At 38.3% G+C, this 10,169-nt stretch overlaps 1 long non-coding RNA gene across 2 annotated transcripts in view; it reads left to right on the forward strand.

Moving 5' to 3' along the window:
* The first annotated feature begins 27 nt into the window (after window positions 1–27).
* LOC147338850 (uncharacterized) overlaps window positions 28–10,169 on the forward strand; it is a 20,251-nt gene continuing 10,109 nt past the window's right edge. For both annotated transcript variants that reach the window (XR_015128289.1, XR_015128288.1), the window contains exons 1-2: window positions 28–126; window positions 3,465–3,567. This is a non-coding gene — a long non-coding RNA (uncharacterized LOC147338850). The remainder of the gene's footprint in view (window positions 127–3,464; window positions 3,568–10,169) is intronic.

The following is a 10,169-nucleotide window of genomic DNA, read 5'->3' on the forward strand; positions in this document are numbered from 1 at the left end:
GAGTTTGACAAAAGTCCAAACTCCACAGAAAGTACCTGAAGTCCAGAAAATAACTACGAGCACCAAAAAGGCATGAAAAACCTTAGGAATACTGGAAAGCTTGAAGGAGACAACACACTCTGGCAGGTAAGAAGAACAAATTCAGGTATATATGCTGAGGAGACTGATGGCTATCTGTAAACATGTGTGAAGGACCACACGGCTGAGATATTTGGCGGGATGGAACATGCAAACTAACAAGGCCAGGAAATAAAACTGACAACAGTGTAAACAGACTAAGAATCATAAAGTAAAACAGCACATGACTTATTATTGCTTTCTTTGGCTTCCTCTCAGAGTCCCAATACATGCTTTTGAGGTTAAATGGTGATTCCAAACTGTCTACATGTGTGTGGAGGTGAGAGTGTGTGATGGTCAGTCTCTTTGTGTTAGCCCAATGATGGACTGGCACCCTCCTGCCCTCGCCTTGTGCCAGCTGGGTTAGATCCCAGCCTCTCTATGACCCTGAGTTAAATAAGCAGTCAAGAAAACAGGCCAGTGGTGTCAAGCGTGCATTCACTCAAGCCCACTGGATAGCTTTGCCACTGATTAATCATTAGTCATTAATATTTTGGGGTTTTTCAATAAAATCCACTGCTACTCCTAGTGGGCACTTGTATGGGTGAGAAAATGCATGGAAAGTTAAAAGCATTTCTAGAGTTGATTGCCTGGATGGGTGGCATCTTGTGTAGTCAATCTTTTGTGTCTTTAACTTTATATCAAGCTTTCTTAACATTAAAGGAAATCTAAGCTATGGAATTTTTTAATGGAATCAAACTGAGCTTCATACGGCCCATTAACTGAAGGGAGTTTAACACCCCTGAAGTATGAAATAGTTCGTTTACAACATGTGGTTTATATTTGTGTGTTTTGTCAAAAAGGAGGTTTATAGTTAACTTTCTAAGTTAACTTTTAAATAAGCAGACCCTCAACTACTTTGTTAGAAAGTACGAGCGCCTACTAACATGTTTGTTCATGTTGTTTTTGCTGATGTCGTGTTCCAGCTTGCTTTGTGATGTTACGCTCAGCTGATGAACATCAGGACAGTGAGATGAAAGATGTGAGCAACGTCTGAGGGCATAGAGACCAAACACAGATACAGACAAATACACACACACACAAAGAAAGCCTACAGAAAGTCATCCAAATTCAGACTGGATCATTGTAAACAGACTCTCTGCTTCCAGGCCCTTACGGTTATGCAAGAGCTTTATTTTGAAGGCTGTCATGTGACATTTGGTTAGTGGTCTGTCTCAGCTCTTGGAGACTCTGTGTGTGTGTATAGGAGAAAGTGATTGTAAATCTTACTGAGATACAAACTGCTTTGCTCCACATGACAACACAGTTAGTGAATAAAGAGGCGGCCGACTTTGTTCTCCTTAGGTCAGCTGCTCTGTGACTCGAGCAGTGCCAGGTCCTGTTGGATGATCAGCTCCTGACACAAATTACAGCCTGTTTTCCAAAATGCAATAATGTTATTCCCTTATTTCATGTCAGTTCTGTTTTGATGGTTTTTATGTGCCAACCGAACCTCGTAGGAGCAGTAACAAATGATTATGTAATTCTGCAATCGTAGTCAAAATGTAATACAATACCCCCATTAACTATGCTTATGATAAAACTGACTAAAAACACATGTCATGAAGGCTGACACATCACTAGTTTTATAAAGCCACTGACCTCATGATGAGGTCTTAAAAGTGTTGGTGATGCCAGTTCTCAGAGGTTCCCAAAGCTTTCCGTGTTTTTGTTGCATTAGTCTTATCGAATTGCTCAAGTTTCAGATTTGTTTGGTTTACCATTCATAGCCACATCCTGTGTCCAGCTGGTGTTTTAAAGACTTAAAATGATTAAAATTGTACACTGTGAAATTAGTATAAAACTGCTGGTTAACTTAATAAGGTGCAAAATAAGATCATGCTGCAGTTGCATTAATGTTACTGTATTAGGCAGATGTTTTATCAATATGATGATATTCACACAAGAAGCAATAAGAATGGAAATCGGTAATACACATGAGAGTGCATTTATGCTAATAAATGTTACAGTCACATGTTCACAAAGCTGCCAGTATAGTCAATGGTTTAAGTGTTGGCTCCAATTCATTTTATAATTTTATAGCCCTCTCTGTGTGCGTGCATGCGCGCGCGTGTGTGTGTTATGTAACCAAAAAAGGAGCCAAAGTGACATCAGTGCTGACTCTTAATGAGCAGAGCTGAAATATGATCTCCACTTTCCTAACAAGCTATAAACCCAATCAATGTGTGTTCTGACAGCTGCTGTATGTATGTGTGTGTGTGTGTGGGCACGCGCATGTGCTAAAGAGTGTTAAGAGAAAGTACAGAACAGGAAGTTCAGGGGAAAAACAGATGGGCAGGAGTAGATAGAAAAACACAAATAAATACTTGATCAGTTAGTGACAGAGTGAGAATTAGAGATCTTTAAAATCCAGTTTTAATACATTAGAAAACTTTATGTAAAATTAAGAAATAAGAGATGCCTCCTGCCACATTAATCAGACTCACTGAACTATCTCCAGAAATGCAGGCTTGAAAACAAGCTGGACTGTCCCTCTTCTCTTTAGTCTGGAGGACACGGCGTCCATGATTTCTGATTACTGAACACTTTTTCTCTGAGATACTCGTCCTCTCCAACATGCTCTTTTTAGACCCAATCATATAAACCCAATCAACTGCCAGTTAGCATAACATTAGTTGCAAAATGTTCCTACGGCTTGTCTCTTTTTTTAGTACCACTTACTTTTACAACCCTTTAATTGCCCTGTCTGAGCTTTCTTTGTTTTAAGCGTTTATGTCATCAAATTCAAAAGAATTTACATGAAATGATAAATGTCACAGTTTAAACGTTTTTGTTTTCTATATTCTTTTGTGAAACAATATAGGTATATGAGATTTGCAAATCACTGAATTCTGTTTTTAGTTGCATTTCACACAGCATCCAGTGGGATTGTGTATTATGGAGACAATAGTAATGACAGGGCAATCTTCAAAGATAACATTTTTTGTACTGAATAAAGAAACAGGACATAATCTGGACTGCATTAAGCAATCCTTTAAAACTTACTTGCTGCGGTAAATGATTTTTATTTTAATGTAATTTCTAGCAAAGTTGATAACAACCAGCTGCTTTCGTTTTGAGTGCTCAGCTTGTCTTTGTTAAGTAACACTAATAGTGTTGCCTTGCTGACAACATTATTAGTGTTACTTATTTTTTATACTGAATCCAGGTGTTATCCATAAGAAAACATCTTGCAACTAGCTGACTCAATAGTTTACAATCATGAGAGGCTATCATTTTTACTGAAGGGTTTTGACCTTTTTCCACAGAGTGCAGTCACAATCAGAAAAGCACAAGAGTGAGGCTGAATGGCTGATTTATATTTAGCGTTGCTGTTTTTGTTTCAGGTTCTTGGTAGGGTGGATGCTGGCCTGCTGACCATGACCATGACTCATGACATTGTTAGTTACACCTGTGTTTTTCCTGCCATGGCGAGTCAAAATATCTTCTGTAAGTAAAGCTCTTCTGTTATCTGCATCAGACAGGAAAACAGCTCAAAAAGAACCAGATGTTGTATCCATCTACACTGATTACTGGAACTAAAAAATAGATTATGACTATGGCTTATACCCAGCAGCTGTTAGTCAGACATTAGTAAGACATCTACGTACAGAAATGTAAAAATGAAAATTTTCATAGAGCTCCATGCACTACTGTGAAACTGTGAAAAACTAAGCATAACCATAGTAAGGTTGGTCTTCTGCACTATTTGTGATACTGTTCACCCATTTACACATCCATCATTTAGGTGTCTCCAGCACCAATTGACAATGGACGGTGGTAGAAAACCTTTGCAGGCACAGAGGGAACATGCAAATGTCATACAAAAAGGCCAGAGGAGATCACAAAATACACAGCAACAACTTAATCTACACATTGTGACAATGAGTGGATTTTCCCCTCACAATGATCCGCACAGACCCACTGTTCAAACACGCTGACACACGCTCCTGGAATCTTTACTGAACGAGTGAAACTGCTGCCTGAATGGACTTTATCTCTGGCCATTCACCTGCTCTCAAACAAATATGCTCTTTCCTTTTTTTTTCTCCCTTTCCGTATCACTTTCCAGTCAAATACACTCTCTCCTCTCTTGGTCTCTCTCTGCCCTCTTGCTCACATAGTTTATGAGGATAACCCATGAGGGAGAAGGTGCCATATAGCATTTGAGTTGAGAAACAGTGTGACACACATTCAGTGTATACACCTTCCTCCCACTTTCCAACTCTTCACATTAATACAGCTCATCTGTGAACTGCTAACAACAGCTGACGACTGTAACCGCCATAAAATCCCTGTAACCGCCCTGGAAATGCTGTGTATTTAATAAATGTGTTATTTCAAATGCCACTAAGCCTTTATATCATGGCCTCCATGATATAAAGGCTTAGGGGTCACCAGCACTGTGAAAACTTGAAGAAACACTTTTAGCTTGAAGTAATTGTTTTCTGCATGACTTCATCAGTCCCTCACATCCTTGCTGGGGAACTCTGGCCTGCTCTTCTTTACAACACGGCTGTAGGTCATTGAGGTTTGTTGGGATTTGTTTATGCATAGCTCTCAGTCCCACCACCGCATTTTAATCGGCTTGAAGTCTGAACTGTCATTGCAACACCTTGAGTCTTTTTTTAATTTAGCCGTTTTGTTTTAGATTTGTTGGCATACTTGGACTCATTGTCCTATTCCAGTTTCAGCTAGGCTTTAGTTGTCAGACAGATGACCTCACAATGAATACTCTGGCATACAAAGGAGTTCATGGAGGACCCAATGATTTCAAGGTTCCCAGATCCTGTGTCTGTGAAACACATCCGAATTATCACCCCTCCCTCCACCACTCTATTTCACAGTTGGTGTCAGGTATTTGGTTTTAACCAAGCGGGGTTCTATGCATTATGACCAAACATCTCCACTTATTGGTCTAAAATACATTGCTACTGAAAGTCTTGTGGTTTGTTCAGCTTTTATAGAGGCTCTGATGATCAGTTAATCAGATACATTTGATTAGACACAGTAGACCTAAACTGGATAAACGTTTAAGGACATGGACAGATTAATGCTGTATTTAATTTTTCACAGGACTGTACACAATTGACACTCAGCTATTTTGAAAACAAATTATTATTTTCATGTTTTACATTTTCCCATAAACAGCCGCAACCAAAAAGTACTGCAGGGGGACTGATTAGGATTTTCCTTATTTTCTGTATATAGACTGCAACAATAATGAATGCTCATATTACAAAGTTTCAAAGACTGAGGTATGTGCTGTTAATAACTATGACTTAAGCTTTAAAATGTTTGTTTTGTGTTTTTTAACTCTTGCTTCTAGATGATCAGTTAATCAGGGACAGGATATCTCTAATATGATCATCTCATAGCAGCTCCACCTGTCTGACCATCAAACTTTCTGTTTGAGACATAAAACAGCTCGTTTCAGGGAGTCGATGACTTTGAGGGGCTATATTAATGCTCCATACAGGATTGACGAGTATTATTTTTAAATTTGAGTCGTGTAAGTATAGAATAAAACTGTGAAGAAAGAAATGAGCACAGCAGGTTCTCTTTAAATTAAAAAAACAAACAAACAAACAAAAAAACTTTTTGCAGCAGTTTAGCCTTGATTTTTGACAGGATATGAGAGCAGATAGACACACAGGAAATGGCAGGGGTGGACTCAAATGTGGGTGCCTGGAAAAATCTTTCAGTATATGGGTCACATGCTCAACTAAGTAAGCTATACTGGCAGCCCAACAGGTCCTCTTTATGAAAGATTTAACTAAATGGTACAATTGGTGTTTTAATACTCAATAAACCATAATAAAATACAAAAATACTCAAAGTCCTTATAATCCAAAGTCCTTTAGTAATCTGTTATATGAATGTAAATGCCTTGTAATAAAACTATAAATGTTTTATTAATAATCATTATACTGGCACATACTAATTATTAATAAGCATGTTATAAGGACTTTTACAATTTTTACCACCAATTAAGTAACACCTATTACAAGGACCTTACAAGTATTACCCAAGTCTCTTTTTGGCGTATGCATAAAACGTGGTATTTGCATACTTCTCGTTTGTCAAGATAAACCTCTTGTTATCAAAGGCATGTGGTTTCATATCATTGCTTGTTCTGACTTAATATATCTCATCTAATTAGTCGCTGCTCGAGTGTGTTTACTGGAAAAGATAAAAGCTCTCGGTAATGAAGTCTGCAGGGTGCGTTTCAGTCTGCAGCAGCTGCAGCTGACACCACAGCTGATTCACAAGGAAGCTTTAAACTCTGAATCGGACACTCAAACAGCGTGAATCAGCCCAGCATTACACTTGTTTTTCAGTTTTAAAGAACATACTTTTTCTAACAATGTCAGGGTTCACTACGTCAATGAAAGTAAAAATACTAGCCTCAGTATTTTGCATGTGATACACATTAACTTTAAGCATATAATAGCAAACTGTACATGATGTTTTTGCTGAATTTACTTCACCTGAGAAGCTCCACAGGGGTCAGTGGACTTCATGCACCACTAAGAACAATAAAGGTGTAATTTTTCATTTGTCATGCCACAGATGATATCAATTAAATACAGTATATCCACACAGTCCAGAGGGAGACATGCTGATCTGAAAGCAGATGTCGAGCTATAATGTTGAGTTAATAGACTTGAATTTTGAGCTAAAAATGCAATAAAACTAAGTAGAAAATAATCTCTTTTTCTTACATAGACTCATGAGCAAAGCCTTATTTAATGACCTTTTTTCTGTCACACCTCTGAAAACCTGTCGTGTGTTTGATTCGCTCAGCTGAAGTTTATTTGCAAAATGCAACAGTTTATACAGGGATGCTATTCTGTTTCACTTCATTCATTAATTGAGTGAAACTGGAGCTGTGAGAAGTCTGGAAGTAGGAGCTTTGACAAATCTCATTTAGAGGAGAGCAGATCAGTCTTAAATTGCTCACAAATCAGTGCCTCAGCAAGAGTCAGAAATTCCTAATAATTATAAGAATGCCTAACATCTGGGCAAAGTCTGCTGATGCTTTCCATCGGTCGTGTGTTTCCATGTTATCAGTAAACGGGACATACTGACAGGTTTTTCCAACTGCTCATTTCATGGCGTAGATAAGACCTTCAAGAACAAAGCGGAAAATGGCTCATAATTTCTGGATTATCGTGGAGCGAATAACCAAATGTCAGTTGATCCCGAGCCTGTTAGATGTAATTAGATGTACTAGGCTTTGTTGCAGAGCTGTATTATAAGACTGAGATTTAATGCTCATGGGTGTTTTTTAATGTGACACTCTTTAACATTGTTAAGTTGACTGGTTTGATGCAGTTTCTTAGTACAGGAACGTGTAGGATCCCAGTTTGAGAAACATTAGAAGACAGCTTTGTGTTTGTTGGGCTTCAGCTGTAGTGGAAGAAAAGAAGTGCAAGAAACCGTGATACACAGCTACACCTACACATGTTTTTTATGGTTGGAAAAATCCAGGTGTGACTAATAATATTAACGACTTCACTTCTCAATTAAGTGTCCCAATGAGCCATGACAGAAAGTCTGCAATAGCAGGAAGCAGGAATGAAGTGGAAGCATCATTAAAACTATTAATTACATGAATGGCTTTCCAGCTATAATTTGGCAATAAGTGAAAAAGGTGCATTGACCACTCACTTTTAAAGGTGAAGGTCAGTGCTAAGAGCTGAAGCATGTGAATTTTCACACGCACTTTAGTAAATTACAACACAGTGACTAAGGTCAGGATTCAAGACTCTGTAGTCCTTTACACGTTGACAGTTTGTAACAGAGTCGTGCTTTGTTGCAGATGCAGCAGTTGGAGACTCAGCATGTCTGTTTGCTTCATCCTCTTCTTTTCTTTCTTTCTGTTCCTTTTCTTTTTCTATTCTTCCGCTTCGCCTATTTTCACTAACCTGGCCTTCACCTCCTGTCTGCTGCAGCAGAATATCCACACAGATGATAATATGAATAACAAAATAAAATAAACAAGCAGAATAAAAACATTACAGTGCTCCCTTTTAGCAGGAAGAATATTTTAAAAATTTTCCAGTTTTATTTTGAACTTTGTTTATACGTTTTCCAAATTCTACTTTTACTTCCTGTCTTTTCCAGCTTTTGAGACCTCATGCTCATAGCTTGGCAGGAAAATTTTCTTTGTTTACTTAAGAGTCTCTTCTGGAACAAATGGTTAGCATTTTAAGTGTTGTCTTTATTAATTTATACAATATAATAAATGTATTTTTAAGTAAAATTTGCTGTTAGCCAAATTTAGGTTGCTCATGTTAGCTTGCTAAAAGCATTAGCTACTTTTTTGGCTAATGCTGACTGAATGCTCAGAAAATGTCATTGGTTAACTGCAATGTTGATCGTGGACCAACATTATTATGAAGATGTAGGAACAACACTAACACAGAGATATTATACTGTACATACGCACACATAGCTCTGTGTTTCCTTCGTCTGTGCTAGTTTGTATGCTAGCTCTTTGTGTTCCTGCAGTCACTTTAAACTTCTTGGGACTTTGTTCATTTTCAAGTTTCTCATTAGCCTCAATAAAAGCGTGCCTTTTGTCATTAATTGTGCTTGGATTATGACTGTACAGTAAACACAGTGAACTGTGGCAAACATATGCTATGATATTGGTGCTCAAGTTATACTAAAAAAATATGCCGATTGTGGCTTTAAGCTAAAGAATAAAAGGCTTAAATGCAAGATTTCAACCCACCCTTATGTACTTTGTGTGGTTGTAACTTGAAAAATATTCATAGTATGAATAACTATTTACAGAGCTTTGTTAAATATGATTCTGAATCGGTCAGTGGGAGGTAATGATTGATCACACTGATGAAACCGACAGGTGAATGAGACAGGTGAATATAGCGTCTGCCACCTTGACAGTTTGTAATTGGATTTCATGCTCTGTCACAGTTCTCAGGATTTACAGTATCTTAACATTTTAAAATGAACACATTTTGTGAGTCTCTCTCTTTCACATACAGACACACATAAACACTGTTCTGGGAAATGGGGATTAGTTACTGATACTGAGAGGTGGGAGTAATCAGCCTCCCTGTGTAGCCTCTGAAACCAGATGTAACCAGCTGGGACACACACACACACACACACACACACACACACACACACACACACACACACACACACACTGTGACCAACAGGCTCATGGCCAGAACTTTTGTCCTTTTCTCAACTGTGTGAGCTGACACACAATGAGGAGAGAGGGAGGCCTAGTTTCAGCTGTGCAGAGTTCAGAGACGCTGCTTCAAATGAATCTTTGTGATCGAGGACAAATGTTCTTCAAAGGTCTGGAACACTTGGACTTTATTACCTTTCCGTGCTGCCGCTTTAATTAAACGCTTTAATCTTTATCTTCACATTAAAATCACGGGCAAGTGAAAGTTGCACATGAGCTTGGATAAGTGTGTGTTTTTTTGGAAAGAAGCACAAGTGCATGTGTGAAGTGCACCTTGCAGGACTTGCATGTCTGTTTGTTTAACCCAGAACAGGCAGCAGGGGAGAGACTGGGTGTGTAGTGTTGAGGCAGTAACTGAAGGGAGTAGGATTAATCCAATACAATGAGTCATGAGAGACTGATCCTTAAAGCAAAGGGAGGATGATTTTGCACAGTTTGTGTTTTTCTGGACAAATTATGCTGAATCTAGATTATCACAGAAGCCTCACCTCTATAAATAGCAAACCTTTTATTTATTTAAATTTAGATAGCTTTAATAGAAAACCCTGAATATGATACCTATTTTAAGCTCTTCTGTCAATAATTGAAGACCTTTGGGACTTAACGTATATGGAACACACTGTTCTGATTTATTGATAGCAGGTTGCCACTTTGAAAACCTACCTGTCAATATAATAGTATACATAAAGCAACAGAAGACTAGCTTATTAATGTCCTGTAATAACAAGTATGTAGTTTATCAAGGAAAAAAATGTCCCATGCTCTCTCTCTCTCTCTCCCCCCCCCCCCCCCCCCCCCCCCCCCACACACACACACAAAACTG

The sequence above is a fragment of the Aulonocara sp. 'chitande type north' Nkhata Bay genome, linkage group LG1 (assembly GCF_057382095.1).
Source record: "Aulonocara sp. 'chitande type north' Nkhata Bay isolate Kocher_YH1m ecotype deep benthic linkage group LG1, A_spYH_male_GT1.1, whole genome shotgun sequence".
In the NCBI taxonomy this organism is placed as follows: domain Eukaryota; kingdom Metazoa; phylum Chordata; class Actinopteri; order Cichliformes; family Cichlidae; genus Aulonocara; species Aulonocara sp. 'chitande type north' Nkhata Bay.